The following is a 20,799-nucleotide window of genomic DNA, read 5'->3' on the forward strand; positions in this document are numbered from 1 at the left end:
GCATACTTTATGGCCAGATCCTGGGCGTTTTCTGGTTTGGATCACGTAGTAATGTGGTACCACGCTCAAACAGTGAGTTAAACCTGGATCCAATCTATATTTTAGAAGAATAACAACAGTTAGGTCAGCGTTAGGTCTGGTATTTGCCATCAACTGGCTCATACTTTCGCATTTTTCACCTACTTGTTGGCCAGATCCTGGGCGTTTTCTGGTTTGGATCACGTAGTAATGTGTTACCACACTGAAACAGTGAGTTAATCTAGGATTCAATCTATACTTTAGAGGATGACACCGGTTAGATCAGGGTTAGGTCTGGTATTTGCCATCATCTGGCTCATACTTTCGCATTTTTCACATACTTGTTGGCCTGATCCTGGGCGTTTTCTGGTTTGGAGCACGTAGTAATGTGGCACCACACTGCAACATTCAGTTAAACCTGGATTCAATCTATATTTTAGAGGATAACACTGGTTAGGTCAGGGTTAGGTCCGGTATTTGCCATCATCTGGCTCATACGTTCGCATTTTTCGCATACCTGTTGGCCAGATCCTGGGCGTTTTCTGGTTTGGATCACGTAGTAATGTGGTACCACACTCAAACAGTGAGTGAAACATGGATCCAATCTACATTTTAGCAGAATAACAACAGTTAGGTCAGCGTTAGGAATGGTATTTGCCATCAACTGGCTCATACTTTCGCATTTTTCACCTACTTTTTGGCCAGATCCAGGGCGTTTTCTGGTTTGGATCACGTAGTAATGTGTTACCACACTGAAACAGTGAGTTAATCTTGGATTCAATCTATACTTTAGAGGATAACACCGGTTAGGTCAGCGTTAGGTCTGGTATTTGCCATCATCTGACTCATACTTTCGCATTTTTTTCATTCTTGTTGGCCAGATCCTGGGCGTTTTCTGGTTTGTGTCTCGTAGTAATGTGTTACCACACTGAAACAGTAAGTTAATCTTGGATTCAATCTATATTTTAGAGGATAACATCGGTTAGGTCAGGGTTAGGTGTGGTATTTGCCATCATCTGGCTCATACTTTCGCATTTTTCGCATACTTGTTGGCCAGATCGTGGGCGTTTTCTGGTTTGTGTCACGTAGTAATGTGGTACCACGCTCAAACAGTGAGTTAAACCTGGATCCAATCTATAGTTTGGAAGAATAACATCAGTTAGGTCAGCGTTAGGTCTGGTATTTGCCATCATCTGGTTCATACTTTCGCATTTTTTGCATTCTTGTTGGCCAGATCCAGGGCGCTTTCTGGTTTGGATCACGTAGTAATGTAGTTCCACACTCAAACAGTGAGTTAAACCTGGATTGAATCTATATTTTAGAGGATAACACCGGTTATGTCAGGGTTAGGTCTGGTATTTGCCATCATCTGGCTCATACTTTCGCATTTTTCGCATACTTTTTGGCCAGATCCTGGGCGTTTTCTGGTTTGGATCACGTCGTAATGTGGTACCACACTGAAACAGTGAGTTAATCCCGGATTTGATCTATATATTAGAAGGGTAACACCAGTTAGGATTGGGTTAGGTCTGGTATTTGCCATCATCTGGCCCATACTTTCGCATTTTTCGCATACTTTTTGACCAGATCCTGGGCGTTTTCTGGTTTGGATCACGTCGTAATGTGGTACCACACTGAAACAGTGAGTTAATCCCGGATTTGATCTATATATTAGAAGGGTAACACCAGTTAGGATTGGGTTAGGTCTGCTATTTGCATCATCTGGCTTATACTTTCGCCTTTTTCACCTACTTGTTGGCTAGATCCTGGGAGCTTTCTGGTTTGGAACACGTAGTAATGTGGTACCGCTCTGAGACAGTGAGCTAAACCTGGAATCAATCTATATTTTAGAGGATAACACTGGTTAGGTCAGGATTAGGTCTGGTATTTGCCATCATCTGGCTCATACTTTCGCATTTTTCACATACTTGTTGGCCAGATCCTGGGCGTTTTCTGGTTTGGGTTAGGTAGTAATGTGGTACCACACTGCAACAGTGAGTCAAACCTGAATTCAATCTATATTTTAGAGGATAACACCGGTTAGGTCAGGGTTAGGTCTGGTATTTGCCGTCATCTGGCTCATGCTTTGGCATTTTTCGCATACTTGTTGGCCAGATCCTGGACGTTTTCTGGTTTGGAACACGTAGTAATGTGGTACCACTCTGAAACAGTGAGTTAAACCTGTATTCAATCTATATTTTAGAGGATAACACCGGTTAGGTCAGGGTTAGGTCTGGTATTTGCCATCATCTGGCTCATACTTTCGCATTTTTCGCATACTTGTTGGCCAGATCCTGGGAGCTTTCTGGTTTGGATCACGTAGTAATGTAGCACCACTCTGAAACAGTGAGTTAAACCTGGATTCAATCTATATTTTAGAGGATAACACCGGTTATGTCAGGGTTAGGTCTTGTATTTGCCATCATCTGGCTCATACTTTTTTTTTTTTTTTTTTTTTTTTTTGTCGTGGGGAAAATCGTCGAAAGACTCCCTCCCACCTCCTTGGGGAGAGGTGGGAGGGGTGTGTAGGATTCCCCGCGCCCGTACAACGACAGGCGCGGGACCTACCCACTAAAAACCCCACGGTGACCATTCGGCACGCTTTGGGAGGATACCGGGAATCGCTCGAAGCATTCTTCCGGTATCCTCCCCGTGCCCGCGCTTTCGCGCCCATCCTCCGGGGGGACAATCGGTCCCCCCAGTAGACACACTGCCTCATAGCGGCGGGACGGGGCCACTCCATCCCGCCGCTATCCGCCCCGGGGCCGCGTTTAGTGGCGGCTGCGAGCCCCAACTGGCAGTTGGGGCTCGCAGCCGCCCGCGACCCCGTTTCCACCCCTCGGCGGCCGGGCGTTCATGGCCGCACCAGACCGCCGAGGGTGCCTCCCCTTGCGTCGGACCGGTAGGTATTATTTAAATAAAATAAATTTTGATTATTTTCCTTGATTAATTTAATTTTTATTATAATATATATATAAATTTATTTATATTATAGAATAAATTTTGATTATTTTCTTTAATTAATTTAATTTTTATTATAATATATAAAAATTTACTTATATTATAAAATAAATTTTGATTATTTTCTTTAATTAATTTAATTTTTATTATAATATATGAAAATTTACTTATATTATAAAATAAATTTTGATTATTTTCTTTAATTAATTTAATTTTTATTATAATATATAAAAATTTACTTATATTATAAAATAAATTTTGATTACATTCTTTAATTAATTTAATTTTTATTATAATATATAAAAATTTAATTATATTATAAATAAATTTTGATTTATTGAAATTGAGTGAATATTTAATTATCAGAGGTATAGTAAAATTATAGTGAAATTACTAGTATGTATAAAAAAATTTACTTAATAATGAAATTAAAATCATTCAATTTCATCTGATCATTGAAATTGAGTGAATATTTAATTATCAGAGTTATAATAAAATTATAGTGAAATTCTTAGTAAGTATAAAAAAATTTACTTAATAATGAAATTAAAATCATTCAATTTCATCTGATCATTGAAATTGAGTGAATATTTAATTATCAGAGGTATAGTAAAATTATAGTGAAATTACTAGTATGTATAAAAAAATTTACTTAATAATGAAATTAAAATCATTCAATTTCATCTGATCATTGAAATTGAGTGAATATTTAATTATCAGAGGTATAGTAAAATTATAGTGAAATTACTAGTATGTATAAAAAAATTTATTTAATAATGAAATTAAAATCATTCAATTTCATCTGATCATTGAAATTGAGTGAATATTTAATTATCAGAGGTATAGTAAAATTATAGTGAAATTACTAGTATGTATAAAAAAATTTACTTAATAATGAAATTAAAATCATTCAATTTCATCTGATCATTGAAATTGAGTGAATATTTAATTATCAGAGGTATAGTAAAATTATAGTGAAATTACTAGCATGTATAAAAAAATTTACTTAATAATGAAATTAAAATCATTCAATTTCATCTGATCATTGAAATTGAGTGAATATTTAATTATCAGAGGTATAGTAAAATTATAGTGAAATTACTAGCATGTATAAAAAAATTTACTTAATAATGAAATTAAAATCATTCAATTTCATCTGATCATTGAAATTGAGTGAATATTTAATTATCAGAGGTATAGTAAAATTATAGTGAAATTACTAGTATGTATAAAAAAATTTACTTAATAATGAAATTAAAATCATTCAATTTCATCTGATCATTGAAATTGAGTGAATATTTAATTATCAGAGGTATAGTAAAATTATAGTGAAATTACTAGTATGTATAAAAAAATTTACTTAATAATGAAATTAAAATCATTCAATTTCATCTGATCATTGAAATTGAGTGAATATTTAATTATCAGAGTTATAGTAAAATTATAGTGAAATTACTAGTATGTATAAAAAAATTTACTTAATAATGAAATTAAAATCATTCAATTTCATCTGATCATTGAAATTGAGTGAATATTTAATTATCAGAGTTATAGTAAAATTATAGTGAAATTACTAGTATGTATAAAAAAATTTACTTAATAATGAAATTAAAATCATTCAATTTCATCTGATCATTGAAATTGAGTGAATATTTAATTATCAGAGTTATAGTAAAATTATAGTGAAATTATTAGTATGTATAAAAAAATTTACTTAATAATGAAATTAAAATCATTCAATTTCATCTGATCATTGAAATTGAGTGAATATTTAATTATCAGAGTTATAGTAAAATTATAGTGAAATTACTAGTATGTATAAAAAAATTTACTTAATAATGAAATTAAAATCATTCAATTTCATCTGATCATTGAAATTGAGTGAATATTTAATTATCAGAGGTATAGTAAAATTATAGTGAAATTACTAGCATGTATAAAGAAATTTACTTAATAATGAAATTAAAATCATTCAATTTCATCTGATCATTGAAATTGAGTGAATATTTAATTATCAGAGGTATAGTAAAATTATAGTGAAATTACTAGTATGTATAAAAAAATTTACTTAATAATGAAATTAAAATCATTCAATTTCATCTGATCATTGAAATTGAGTGAATATTTAATTATCAGAGGTATAGTAAAATTATAGTGAAATTACTAGCATGTATAAAAAAATTTACTTAATAATGAAGTTAAAATCATTCAATTTCATCTGATCATTGAAATTGAGTGAATATTTAATTATCAGAGGTATAGTAAAATTATAGTGAAATTACTAGTATGTATAAAAAAATTTACTTAATAATGAAATTAAAATCATTCAATTTCATCTGATCATTGAAATTGAGTGAATATTTAATTATCAGAGGTATAGTAAAATTATAGTGAAATTACTAGCATGTATAAAAAAATTTACTTAATAATGAAATTAAAATCATTCAATTTCATCTGATCATTGAAATTGAGTGAATATTTAATTATCAGAGGTATAGTAAAATTATAGTGAAATTACTAGCATGTATAAAAAAATTTACTTAATAATGAAGTTAAAATCATTCAATTTCATCTGATCATTGAAATTGAGTGAATATTTAATTATCAGAGGTATAGTAAAATTATAGTGAAATTACTAGTATGTATAAAAAAATTTACTTAATAATGAAATTAAAATCATTCAATTTCATCTGATCATTGAAATTGAGTGAATATTTAATTATCAGAGGTATAGTAAAATTATAGTGAAATTATTAGCATGTATAAAAAAATTTACTTAATAATGAAATTAAAATCATTCAATTTCATCTGATCATTGAAATTGAGTGAATATTTAATTATCAGAGGTATAGTAAAATTATAGTGAAATTACTAGCATGTATAAAAAAATTTACTTAATAATGAAATTAAAATCATTCAATTTCATCTGATCATTGAAATTGAGTGAATATTTAATTATCAGAGGTATAGTAAAATTATAGTGAAATTACTAGTATGTATAAAAAAATTTACTTAATAATGAAATTAAAATCATTCAATTTCATCTGATCATTGAAATTGAGTGAATATTTAATTATCAGAGGTATAGTATAATTATAGTGAAATTACTAGTATGTATAAAAAAATTTACTTAATAATGAAATTAAAATCATTCAATTTCATCTGATCATTGAAATTGAGTGAATATTTAATTATCAGAGGTATAGTAAAATTATAGTGAAATTACTAGCATGTATAAAAAAATTTACTTAATAATGAAATTAAAATCATTCAATTTCATCTGATCATTGAAATTGAGTGAATATTTAATTATCAGAGGTATAGTAAAATTATAGTGAAATTACTAGCATGTATAAAAAAATTTACTTAATAATGAAATTAAAATCATTCAATTTCATCTGATCATTGAAATTGAGTGAATATTTAATTATCAGAGGTATAGTAAAATTATAGTGAAATTACTAGCATGTATAAAAAAATTTATTTAATAATGAAATTAAAATCATTCAATTTCATCTGATCATTGAAATTGAGTGAATATTTAATTATCAGAGGTATAGTAAAATTATAGTGAAATTACTAGTATGTATAAAAAAATTTACTTAATAATGAAATTAAAATCATTCAATTTCATCTGATCATTGAAATTGAGTGAATATTTAATTATCAGAGGTATAGTAAAATTATAGTGAAATTACTAGCATGTATAAAAAAATTTACTTAATAATGAAATTAAAATCATTCAATTTCATCTGATCATTGAAATTGAGTGAATATTTAATTATCAGAGGTATAGTAAAATTATAGTGAAATTATTAGTATGTATAAAAAAATTTACTTAATAATGAAATTAAAATCATTCAATTTGATAAAATTTTAGTTTATTATAAAATTTTTCTATTACGATGAAAAGATTTAATTAAAAATTAAAAGTTTTAGTAAAAATTTAATTTTAGTTTTATTATTAATTACTCATTTTAATATTTATATAAATTTTTTTTTTATTATAAGTTTTTAAATAAAATTTATAAAAATTATTTAAATTTTATATTTAAAAAATAAATGAAAATTTTATTTAGGAAAAAAAAATTAATAGAAGATAATTTAGTGCCAGCATCTGCGGTTAAACTACATCTATAAATTAATAATAATAATTTTAAATAAATTTAATAAAAAAAAATTAAATAAATAATTAATTATAATTTTAGTGAAATAATAATATAATTTTAAATTTATTTATTAAATATAGTTATTTTGTAAATTTTATTAAAAACTAGGATTAGATACCCTATTATTAAAAAAGAAATTATACAATTGATTATTAAATGTTAATCATTAAAATTAAAATATTTGGCGGTTAAATAATATTTTAGAGGAACTTGTGAATTAATTTGATGATCCACGATAAGATTTACTTAATTTAATTTTTATGTATTGTTGTTTTTAAAAATTTTAATAAAAATATTTTTATTAAATTTTATTTAAATTATAATTCAAATCAAAATGTAGAATAATTAAGATTTAATGAGTTACAATAAAATTTATATTTAAGGATAATTTATTTTAATATAAATTTTAAAAAGGATTTAAAAGTAAATAATTTTAAATTAAAATTATTGAAAGTTGTAAATTTAATGTACAAATCGCCCGTCATTTTCATATAAAAATTGGAAAAAGTCGTAACAAAGTAAAAGTATTGGAAAATGTTTTTAGTTTAAGAATAAATAATTAATTAATAATTTATTTTTAAATAAATTTAAATAATAATTTTTATTCTAAAAATATTTATTTTATATATAAATAATATATATATATATATATATATATATATATATATATATATATATATATGTTATTTTGAAGTCTAATTTAATTTAATAATAATTAAAGTAATTTTAAATTAAATTTGTTTAAGTAAATATTTTAAATAAATTTTTTATATTAATAAGTATTGTAAAAGTTTTAAATAATTTTAAATAAAAAAAAAAATTATTTTTGTACCTTTTGTATCAGGATTTATTAATTATAATTATATATATATATATATTTCTCGAAAATAAAAGAGCTAAATAAATATAATTTTTTATGTAAAATAATTAATTATTAATATTTATTTAGAAATTATACGTTATTCGATTTTATTGATATCTAGTTTTTTTTGAAATGAATTTAATTCATATATTTAATAAAAATTTATTTTATAATAAAATAAAATTTATTAAATATAAAAAAATTATGGGATAAACTTTAATTTTAAAATTATTATTTAAAATATTTATTTAAATATATTTATATTCATAAAATTTGTTAATATTAAAAAAAATTTAATAATTTATAAAATTTAAATATTTAAAAATTTATTAATAAAATATAAATTGATAAAAAAAAATTAATTAAAATTAAATTAAATTAATTTATAATGATAAAATTAGTAAATTTTATTATATTAATATATTTATTTAATTTATAAATATAATATAGGAATTAAGCAAAAATTATATTCACCTGTTTATCAAAAACATGTCTTTTTGTTAATAATTTAAAGTCAATTCTGCTCAATGAATTAAATTTTAAATAGCTGCAGTATTTTGACTGTACAAAGGTAGCATAATAAATAGGTTTTTAATTGGAATCTTGTATGAAAGAGTTAATGAAATATAAACTATCTTTATTATAAAAATTAAATTTTAATTTTAAGTAAAAATGCTTAAATAATATTAAGGGACGATAAGACCCTATAGAATTTTATATAATTTTATTAATATTAATATTTTAAATTGATATTAATAAAATTATATTTTATTGGGAGGATATTTAAATTTATTAAACTTTAAAATAATTAATAATCAATAATTATTGTTTAAATAAATGAATTTTATTAAAAATTAATAGATAAATTACCTTAGGGATAACAGTGTAATATCTTTGGAAAGATCATATTAATAAAGATGATTACAACCTCGATGTTGAATTAAGATAAATTTTAAATGCAGTAGTTTAAATATTAAGTCTGTTCGACTTTTAAAATCTTACATGATTTGAGTTCAGATCGGCGTAAGCCAGATCGGTTTCTATCTTTAATAAAAATAAATATTTTTGTACGAAAGGACTCTATATTTAAAATAATTTTTTATTAATTAATAAATATTTTTATTAATTATTTTAGCAAATTAGTGCAATTAAATTTAGAATTTAGTATAAATATAAGTTATTATATAAATAATAATTTATTCTTTATTAAATTATATATATATAAGTTTAATTTATTTATTTTTATTAATTTTAATAAATTTAATAGCTGTTGCATTTTTAACATTATATGAACGAAAAATTTTAGGTTATATTCAAGATCGAAAAGGTCCAAATAAATCTGGATTTATAGGATTATTCCAACCAATTAATGATGCCATAAAATTATTATTTAAAGAATTTTTTATTTTAAAAAATTCAAATTTTTATCAATATATATTTTGTCCTATATTAATTTTAATTTTATCTTTTATATTATGATTAGTAACACCTTTTTATTTTAATTTATATAATAATAATTTTTCAATTTTATTTATATTAAGAATTTTAAGATTTAATGTTTTTCCTATAATAATTATAGGATGATCTTCAAATTCTAATTATTCTATGTTAGGATCAATTCGATCTATTGCACAATCTATTTCTTATGAAATTAGATTATTTTTAATATTATTAATTATAATATTATTAACTGAAAGTATATCTTTTTACAATTTTATTATTTTTCAAAAATATATTAAATTTTGTATTTTTTTATTTCCTTTATATTTAATATTTATATTAAATATATTAATAGAATTAAATCGTACACCATTTGATTTAATTGAAGGTGAATCAGAATTAATTTCTGGATTTAATACTGAATATTTTAGAAGACAATTTACTATAATTTTTATAGCTGAATATTTAAGAATTAGATTTGCAAGAATAATTTTAAGTATTATATTTTTTGGATTTGATATATATTCAATTAAATTTTTATTAATTTATTATTTTCATTTATTATTAATTATTTGAATACGTGGGGTTTTACCTCGTATTCGATATGATGAATTAATATATTTATGTTGAAAAACTTTTTTACCTATAACTTTAATATATTTATTTTTTATTTTTATATTTAAACAATTTTCTAATATTATATTATAAATTAAAATATTAAATAAATTTTTAATTTATAATTTAATAAATTTATATAAATATAATTATTATTATAAAATTTAAGTTTATAGAAGTTTTTAATATTCTATCTTATATTTTCAAAATATATGCTTAATTCAAGCTCATAAACTTAAAATTTTATATTTATTTTATTTAAAATTTTAATATAATAATATTATCTCAAAATTTATTAAATATTGAATTTAATAAAAAATATGAGAAATATAATAATGAAAATAATTGTCTTAAATTAGTGTAAGGATATTCAATTAATTGACTACCTAATCAAGTTAATAAAATAAATACATTAACAAATATTCAAAATATAATTTTATTAATTGGGTAAAATTTACTTGATTTAATATTATAATTATTAATAATTGGTAAAAAATATAAAATTAAAATTGATATAAATAATATTAATACTCCTCCTAATTTATTTGGAATAGCTCGTAAAATTGAATATGCAAATAAAAAATATCATTCTGGTTTAATATGTTCTGGTGTAATTATAGAATTTGCTATAATAAAATTATCTGGATCACTTAAATAATAAGGAATTTGTATAACAATAATAAAATTAATATATAAAATTAAAATAAATCCTATAATATCTTTAATGAAAAAATAAGGATAAAAAGGAATTTTATAGATATTACTATCTATACCTATTGGGTTATTTGATCCATTTAAATGTAAATAAAATAAATGTAAAATTACTATAAATATAATAATTAAAGGTAAAATAAAATGAAATGAATAAAAACGATTTAATGTTGCATTATTAATTGAAAATCCTCCTCAAATTCATTCAACAATATCTTGCCCAATATATGGTAATGCGGATAATAAATTTGTAATTACAGTTGCACCTCAAAAAGATATTTGTCCTCATGGTAATACATATCCTAAAAAAGCTGTAGCTATAGAAAGTAATAAAATTATAATTCCAATAAATCATACATTAATTGATTTAAATGAATGATAATAGATATTTCGTCCAATATGTATATATATACAAATAAAATATATTGAAGCTCCATTTATATGAATTAAACGAATTAATCAACCTTTATTAACATCTTTTATAATATGAATAACTCTTTCAAAAGCATAATTAATATTTGGACAATAATGTAATGATAATAATAACCCTGAAATAATTTGAATTATTAAATATAACCCTAATAATGATCCAAAGTTTCATAAAATATTAATATTTAATGGGGTTGGTAAAATAATTAATGAATTATTAAAAATTTTAAGTAATGAATTAACTTTAAATAATTTAATGAATTTATTTTTCATTAATTAAATATAATAAGATTTTTTATACTATTAATTTTTAATTTTTCGTAATGATTTAAATTTAATTAATGATATTTTTATAATTAAATTTAAACAATAAATTAAATAAGTAATTGAAATAAAAATAAAAATACAATTAGGAAATTTATATAATAATTTAATTGAATAATTAATATTTTTAAATATAATTTTATTTATTATAAAATCAATTGAAATATAATTATAATATGTATAAATTATAATTAAAATTATAATAATATATATTAATAAAATTGAATAATATTCATAAGTAAATATAATTATTTTATAATTATTAATTAATCTAGTAAAATATATAAATATAATTATTAATCCCCCAATTATTGAAATAAAAATTATATAACTATATATATTTATATTTATATCTAAATTAATTAATAATAATATATTTATAATATAAAAAACTAAAATTATTATAAATATTAATGGATGTAAATTAATTTTTATTATTGAAAATCTAATTAATATAATTATATTTGAAACAATAATTAATTTAATTAAAATTATTATTTTTGGTATTATTATTATCATTTTAAAATTAAAATTATTATTTATAAATTAACAAAAAATAGTTTATTTAAAATATTAATTTTGGGAATTAAAGATAAAATATTCTTTTTTTTTTTGAAAATTAAAATTGTTTTAAATAAATTATTTTTTTTAATTTACAAAATTAATGTTTTTAAATAAACTATAAAACTTAATTTAATTTTAAATATTCAAAATAAATATATAAAATATGATTTTATTGGTGATATATTATTTAATTATCACTTTTTTTATTTAATATTATTTTTAGGAATAGTATTAATTTTTAAATTTAAAGATTCATTATTAATAATTTTAATTAGAATTGAATTTATAATCATATTAAATATTATAATAACTATTTATTTAAAAATTATAAATTTTGATGAATGATTATTTTTATTTTATATTGTATTTTCTATTTGTGAAAGAGTATTAGGTTTATCTTTAATTATTAATTTAATATATAAATATGGAAATCAAAATATTAGAATAATAAATTTAATATGGTAATAATAATTAAAATATTAAAATAATTAAATTTAATATGGTAATAATAATTTTATTTAATACATTTGCTTTAATTTATATATATAATTTTTATAAATATAAATTTATAATAAGAAATTTAATTAATATAATATTAATTATATTAATTATAAATTATGATTTATTTATTGAATGAAATAAATATAGATTTAATTTTAGATTAAATAATTATTCTTTTATAATGATTATTTTAAGATTATGGATTTTTAGAATTATTATTATATCATTAAGATTAAAAATAATTAATTTTAATTTATTTATTAATTTTTTATTAATTTTATTAATTAATTTAATTTTATTTTTTATATCTAATAATATTTTAATATTCTATTTTTTCTTTGAAGTTAGATTAATTTTAATATTTTTAATAATTATTTATTGAGGAATAGGTGAAATACGAATTTTAGCAAGAATATATTTAATATTTTATACTTTATTTTTTTCTTTACCATTTTTATTATTTTTATTTTTAATAATTTTAAATAAAAATTATATTATATTTAATATAATAGAAATAGAATTATTTATTTGTAATAATTATCTATTTATATTTATAATTTTATCTTTTTTAGTTAAAATTCCAATTTTTGGTATACATAATTGATTATTAAAAGCTCATGTAGAAGCTCCTGTATATTGTTCAATAATTTTAGCTTCTATTATATTAAAATTAGGAACATATGGATTATTACGATTTATTTTAATTTTTTATAATAATTTAATATTTATTAAAATTTATATTATAATTATTAGTATAATTGGAGGTATTATTTTAAGAATTTTATGTTTACGTCAGATTGATATAAAAATTTTAGTTGCATATTCTTCAGTAGTTCATATAAGTATTTTAATTAGTAGATTAATAACTTTAAAAAATTTAAGTTTATATAGATGTTATTTAACAATAATTTCTCATGGTTTATGTTCATCAGGATTATTTTATATAGTAAATTTATTTTATAAAGAAACAAATAGTCGATTAATAATTATTAATAAAGGTATTATAAATATTACTTCAAAAATATCATTATTATGATTTTTATTATGTTCTTCTAATATATCTGCTCCTTTATCATTAAATTTAATTAGAGAAATTTTTACTATAATAATTTTATATAATTGATGTAATTCATTAATTTTTATATTAATATTAATTAGATTTTTAAGATTTATTTATTCTTTATATTTATTTAGATATATAAATCATGGAAAAATAAATTTTTATTTAAAAATTAAAAATTTTAAGTTTTTAGAATTTTTAGTAATTATTTTACATTGATTACCTTTAAATTTTATATTTTTAAATTTAGATTTATTTATATAATTTAATTGTAATAAAAATATTTATTTAAATTTAAATTAATATATATATATATATATATATTAATATATATAAATAAAAATCAATTTAAATAGTTTAAATAAAAATATTGAATTGTGGATTCAATGATGTATAAAAATACTTTAAATTATATTATTAATAATTATTTATAGTTTATTTATATTAATTTTAAGTTTTATATTAATAATTATAGGAATATATTTTTATATATTTAAATTTAATATATATATTGAATGATTAATATTAAATTTTAATAGAATAAAAATTGAATTTTTAATTTTTTTAGATTATATAAGATTAATTTTTTTAAGAATTGTAATATTAATTTCTTCTATAGTAATATTATATAGAATTGAATATATAAAATCAGAAATTTTTATTAAACGATTTATTTATTTAGTAATATTATTTGTAATTTCAATATGTTTAATAATTTTAAGTCCAAATATTTTTAGAATTATATTAGGTTGAGATGGTTTAGGATTAATTTCTTATTGTTTAATTATTTTTTATCAAAATTATAATTCATATAATTCAGGATTCTTAACAATTTTATGTAATCGAATGGGAGATGTTAGATTATTATTAATAATTTGTATATTTATAAATTTAGGTTCTTGAAATGGTTTAATTTACAATAATAATTTTTATAATAATATATTAAATTTTATATTAATTTTAACAGCTATAACTAAAAGTGCTCAAATACCTTTTTCTTTATGATTACCTGCTGCTACAACAGCCCCTACTCCAGTTTCTTCATTAGTTCATTCATCAACATTAGTTACTGCAGGAGTATATTTATTAATTCGATATAATAAATTATTTATAATAAATATAAATATTAATATATATATATTATATATTTCTTTAATAACAACTTTTATAGCAAGATTAATAGCTAATTTTGAATATGATTTAAAAAAAATTATTGCTTTATCAACATTAAGACAATTAGGTTTAATAATATTAACTTTAAGTATTAATTATTATGAGTTAGCGTTTTTTCATATAATTATTCATGCTTTATTTAAATCATTAATATTTTTATGTGCTGGGGATTTTATTCATTTAATAAATAATAATCAAGATATTCGTAAATATGGTAATATATTAATAATTACGCCAATAAAAAGATTAATTATAATTTTAAGTTTAATTATATTAATAGGACTTCCATTTTTATCTGGATTTTATTCAAAAGATTTAATTATTGAAATATTTATAAATAAAAAATTAAATTATATTTTTTATTTAATTTTTATTGTTTCAATAATATTAACAATTAGATATAGAATTCGAATAATTTTATGATTAATATTTTTTAATAATAATTTTATTCCTATAATTTATTTTAAAGAAAATAAATTAATAATTTTTTGTATAATAATATTATTAATATTATCTTTTTTTTTTAGATATAATATATTTAAATTAATTTATATTAAATATTTATTTAATATATATATATTAGATAAAATAATAATTTTAAATTTTTATATTTATGGATTTTGAATTAGTTTATTAATGTATAATTTTAATATATATTTATTTAAAAATTTAATAAATTTTATTATAACAATATTTTTTTCTATATATATATTTAAATATAGGTATAAAAATTTATTTAATATTATATATAAATATGAAATTTTAATGGAAAAAGGATGATTTGAAAGATTTATGGGTATATATATATTGAAATTAATATATATATTTAATATATTTAATAATAAATATATATTTAATAAATTAGAATTTATTGTTATTATAAATTTTTATACTATTATATTATTATTATTTATTTGAATTTTATAAATTATTTAAATAGCTTAAATATAAAAGTATAATATTGAAAATATTAAGATAAATAAATTTTTTAAATAGAAATATTAATGAATAATCATTAATTTTTAAGTTAGAAGCTTAAATTATTATATTTCAAATTTATATAATTTAAACAAAATATTATATTTTCAATATAAAAATAATATAAATTAATTTTATTTATAAATAATTATAAAAATTAATAATTTAATTGGAACATTTAATTCAATTAAATTATTAACAATAATTTACCTCTAATTTTTTGGTTTCAATTAAATTTAGATATTAATAATTTATTTATTAAATTTTTAAATGCAATTTAAATGTTATTATATTAACTAATATCCAAATTAAAAATTATATAAAGTAAAAATTTACATTTAATTTCGAATTAAAAATTTGATTATTAAAATTAATCTATATAATAAATTAATTCAATCAATTTAAATAACCTAAATATCATTCTATTAATAAACCAATAATTAATATTAATAAAAAATATATAAATATAATTATTGAAATTAAAGATATAAATTCTTTTATTACAAAAACTAAAGGTAAAATTAATATAATTTCAACATCAAAAATTAAAAAAATTAATGAAATTAAAAAAAAATTATTAGAAAATGGTAATCGTCTATTAGATAAAGGATCAAATCCACATTCAATTGGTAAAATTTTTTCTCGATTTTTTTTATACCTTATTTTAAAATATAAATTTATAAATGTTAATAATAAACAAATAAATATAATAATAAATAATATAAATATATAATTAAAAATTATATATATTATTATTAATAAATTTTTTAATTGGAAGTTAATCGTAATAATTTTTATACTATATATATATTATTAATTAATTTAATATATTCATCAATAAATAAATATATAAACAAATAATCAAATAATATCTACAAAATGTCAATATCAAGATGAAGCTTCAAAATGAAAATGATGAATTTTAGAAAAATGATTAATTGTTATACGAAATAAACATGTTATTAAAAATAAAATACCAATAATTACATGTGTTCCATGAAATCCTGTCAATAAATAAAAAATAGATCCAAAAATTCTATCATTAATACAAAATTTTGATTCATTATATTCTAAGTATTGTAATAATGAAAAATAAATTCCTAATAAAATTGTACATAATAATCAAAATTTTCTATATCTTAATTTATTATTTAATAATAAATTATGACTTAAAGTAATTATAAATCCAGATGAAATTAAAATAATTGAATTTAATAATGGAATATCATAAGGATTAAATATTAAAATATTTTTAGGGGGTCATAAATTACCAATTTCAATATTAGGTGAAATGCATCTATGAAAATAAGTTCAAAATATTGAGATAAAAAAAAATAATTCTGAAATAATAAATAAAATTATTCTAAATTTTATTATTATTATTACTTTTAATGTATGAAATCCTTGATAAGTTCTTTCACGAATAATATCTCGTCATCATTGAAATATTATTATTATTAAAATTAATATATTTAATAATATAAAAAATAACTTATTTAATATAAATCAATTTAATACCCTTATTAATAAATTTATTAAAGATAAAGAAGTTATTAAAGGTCATGGCCTTAATGTAACTAAATGAAAAGGATGATTTGAATTTATCATTTTAATATTTAATTTTAATTAGATTCATTAAAATATAATAAACTTAAAATTGAAAATACATATGATTGAATTATAGAAACTGAAATTTCTAAAATAAATAATATATTTTGTACAATAATAATTAAAGGTAAAAACAATAATATTAAATTATTTATTGATGATCCTATTAAAGATAATAATAAATGACCTGCTAATATATTAGCAGTTAATCGAATAGATAATGTTCATGGACGAATAATATTTCTAATTAATTCAATTAATACTATAAAATTTATTAAAAATATAGGTGTATTTAATGGAACTAAATGAATTAATATATAGTTTAAATTTATACTTCATCCAAATAATATAAATCTTAATCATAAAGTTAAAGATAAAGATAAATTAATATTTAAATGACTTGTTGGTGTAAAATTATAAGGAAATAATCCTAATAAATTTATAAATAAAATTATTATTATTAAACTAATAAAAATAATAATATTAGATATATATTTAAATATTACTAATAATTTAAATTCATTAAAAATTAAATTAATTAACAATATAAATATTATTTGATAACGTGATAATTTAATTCAATATATTAATGGAATTAATATTAATACTATTATAATTATAATTCAATTTATTGATATATATATATTTGTTGAAGGATCAAAAATAGAAAATAAATTTGTTACCATTTATATATATAAATTAATAAATGTATCTTATAAAATTTAATTTTTATAATTTTATTATAATTTATAAAATAAATTATAATTAAAATAATAAAAATTATAATTAATCTATAAATATACAAATTTAATCAATTTATTGGTATTATTTGTGGGATAAAAAAATTTTCATTAGAAGTAATTGTTAAATACTATTATTTGGTTTAAGAGACCAATTCTTACATTTCAGACATCTAATGAAAAAAATATTGATTATATATTATTCAATAACTTTAAAATGACATTTTAATATTATTATTTAACTAATTTTTTATAATAATATATAATTAATTATTTATATTAATTCAATTTATAAAATTTGAACAATTAGTTCTTTCTAATACAATTGGTATAAATCTATGATTAGCCCCACAAATTTCTGAACATTGTCCAAAAAATAAACCTGATCGTATTGAAATTAAAGTTATTTGATTAATACGTCCTGGAATTGAATCTATTTTTATCCCTAATGATGGAATTGTTCAAGAATGAATAACATCTAATGATGTAGTTAATAAACGAATAGGAATATTATAAGGAATAATTAATCGATTATCAACATCTAATAAACGAAATAAATCTAATTTATCTAAATCTTTAATTATATAAGAATCAAAATTAAAATTTTTAAATTCAGGATATTCATAACTTCAATATCATTGATGTCCAATAGCTTTAATTGTAAAAAAAATAGGATTCCATATTTCATCAATAAAATATAATGTTTTTAATGAAGGAAAAGCAATAATTATTAAAATTAATATAGGTAAAATTGTTCATACAATTTCAATTAAATGATGCTTTAACAAATATCGATTTATAAATTCATTAGTTATAATATCTAATATAATTAATAATGTAAATGTAATAATTATAATTATTATAATTATAGTAATATTATAAAATAAATTTAAATTATTAGAAAATGGTGAACTTGGATCTTGAAAAGAAAATATTTTTCAATGTGAAATTATTAATAAAAAATTATTATTTTTATTTAAGAATCTTAAGTTCATTGCACTTATCTGCCATATTAATTATTAATAAATATTTTTAATTTTTTTTATAATTATAAAATTATTTATAATATATAAATTTTATTTATTCTTCTTATTATATATAATTTTAATAATAAAAGGTAATTCATTAAATGAATGATCTAAAGGAGGATAATTTTGTAATCATTCTAAAGAACATTGATAAAATTTAAAAATAATTAATCGTTTAGCAATTATTCTTTCTATAATAATATAAATTAATAAAATTAATCTATTTAATGAAATTAAAGATCCTAAAGAAGATAATAAATTTCAACAATAATATGAATCAGGATAATCAGAATATCGTCGAGGTATTCCTATTAATCCTAAAAAATGTTGAGGGAAAAAAGTTAAATTTACTCCAATAAATATTAATAAAAATTGAATAATTAATCATTTTTTATTTAAAATTAAACCAGTAAAAATTGGGTATCAATAAATAAATCTTGCAATAATAGAAAATACTGCTCCTATAGATAATACATAATGAAAATGTGCTACTACATAATATGTATCATGTAAAATAATATCAATAGATGAATTAGATAATATAATTCCAGTTAATCCCCCTATTGTAAATAAAGAATAAATCCTATTGATCATAAAATAGAAGGATTAATAATTAATTTAGATCCATAATATGTTGCTATTCATCTAAAAACTTTAATTCCAGTAGGAATAGCAATAATTATAGTTGCTGAAGTAAAATAAGCTCGTGTATCAACATCTAATCCAACTGTAAATATATGATGAGCTCATACAATAAATCCTAAAAATCCAATCCCTAATATTGCATAAATTATTCCAATATTACCAAATGTTTCTTTTTTACCACTTTCATTAAAAATAATATGTGAAATTAATCCAAATCCAGGTAAAATTAAAATATAAACTTCAGGATGACCAAAAAATCAAAATAAATGTTGATAAAGTACAGGATCTCCTCCACCTGAAGGGTCAAAAAATGAAGTATTTAAATTACGATCAGTTAATAATATTGTAATTGCACCAGCTAATACAGGTAAAGATAATAATAATAAGATTGTTGTAATAAAAACAGATCATGAAAATAAAGATAATTGATCATAATTTAAATTATAATTTTTTATTATTAAAATTGTTACAATAAAATTTATTGATCCTATAATAGATGAAATACCTGCAATATGTAAAGAAAAAATAGTTAAATCAACAGATAAAGAAGAATGATATATTAATGAAGATAATGGAGGATAAATAGTTCATCCTGTTCCTCTTCCTCTATATAAAATACTACTTATTAATAATAAAATTAATGAAGGAGGTAATAATCAAAATCTTATATTATTTATTCGTGGAAATGCTATATCTGGTGCACCAATTATTAATGGAATTAATCAATTTCCAAATCCTCCAATTAAAAAAGGTATTACTATAAAAAAATTATAATAAAAGCATGAGAAGTAACAATAGAATTATAAATTTGATCATTATTAATTCATATACCAGGTGAACTTAATTCTATACGAATAATTATTCTTAATGAAGAACCAATTATTCCAGTTCATATAGCAAAAATAAAATATAGTATCCCAATATTCTTATGATTTGTTGAATAAAATCATTTAAAGATATAATAAATATTTAT

At 19.0% G+C, this 20,799-nt stretch overlaps 2 long non-coding RNA genes across 2 annotated transcripts in view; one reads left to right on the forward strand and one right to left on the reverse strand.

Moving 5' to 3' along the window:
• Positions 1 to 10,879: 10,879 nt before the first annotated feature.
• The window catches only part of LOC143349596 (uncharacterized), a 69,177-nt gene continuing 59,257 nt past the window's right edge, over positions 10,880 to 20,799 (reverse strand). The window contains exon 2 of the long non-coding RNA XR_013080949.1: positions 10,880 to 11,505. This is a non-coding gene — a long non-coding RNA (uncharacterized LOC143349596). The remainder of the gene's footprint in view (positions 11,506 to 20,799) is intronic.
• LOC143349595 (uncharacterized) overlaps positions 17,379 to 20,799 on the forward strand; it is an 83,673-nt gene continuing 80,252 nt past the window's right edge. Inside the window, exon 1 of the long non-coding RNA XR_013080948.1 lies at positions 17,379 to 17,733. This is a non-coding gene — a long non-coding RNA (uncharacterized LOC143349595). The remainder of the gene's footprint in view (positions 17,734 to 20,799) is intronic.

The sequence above is a fragment of the Colletes latitarsis genome, chromosome 13 (genome assembly GCF_051014445.1).
Source record: "Colletes latitarsis isolate SP2378_abdomen chromosome 13, iyColLati1, whole genome shotgun sequence".
In the NCBI taxonomy this organism is placed as follows: domain Eukaryota; kingdom Metazoa; phylum Arthropoda; class Insecta; order Hymenoptera; family Colletidae; genus Colletes; species Colletes latitarsis.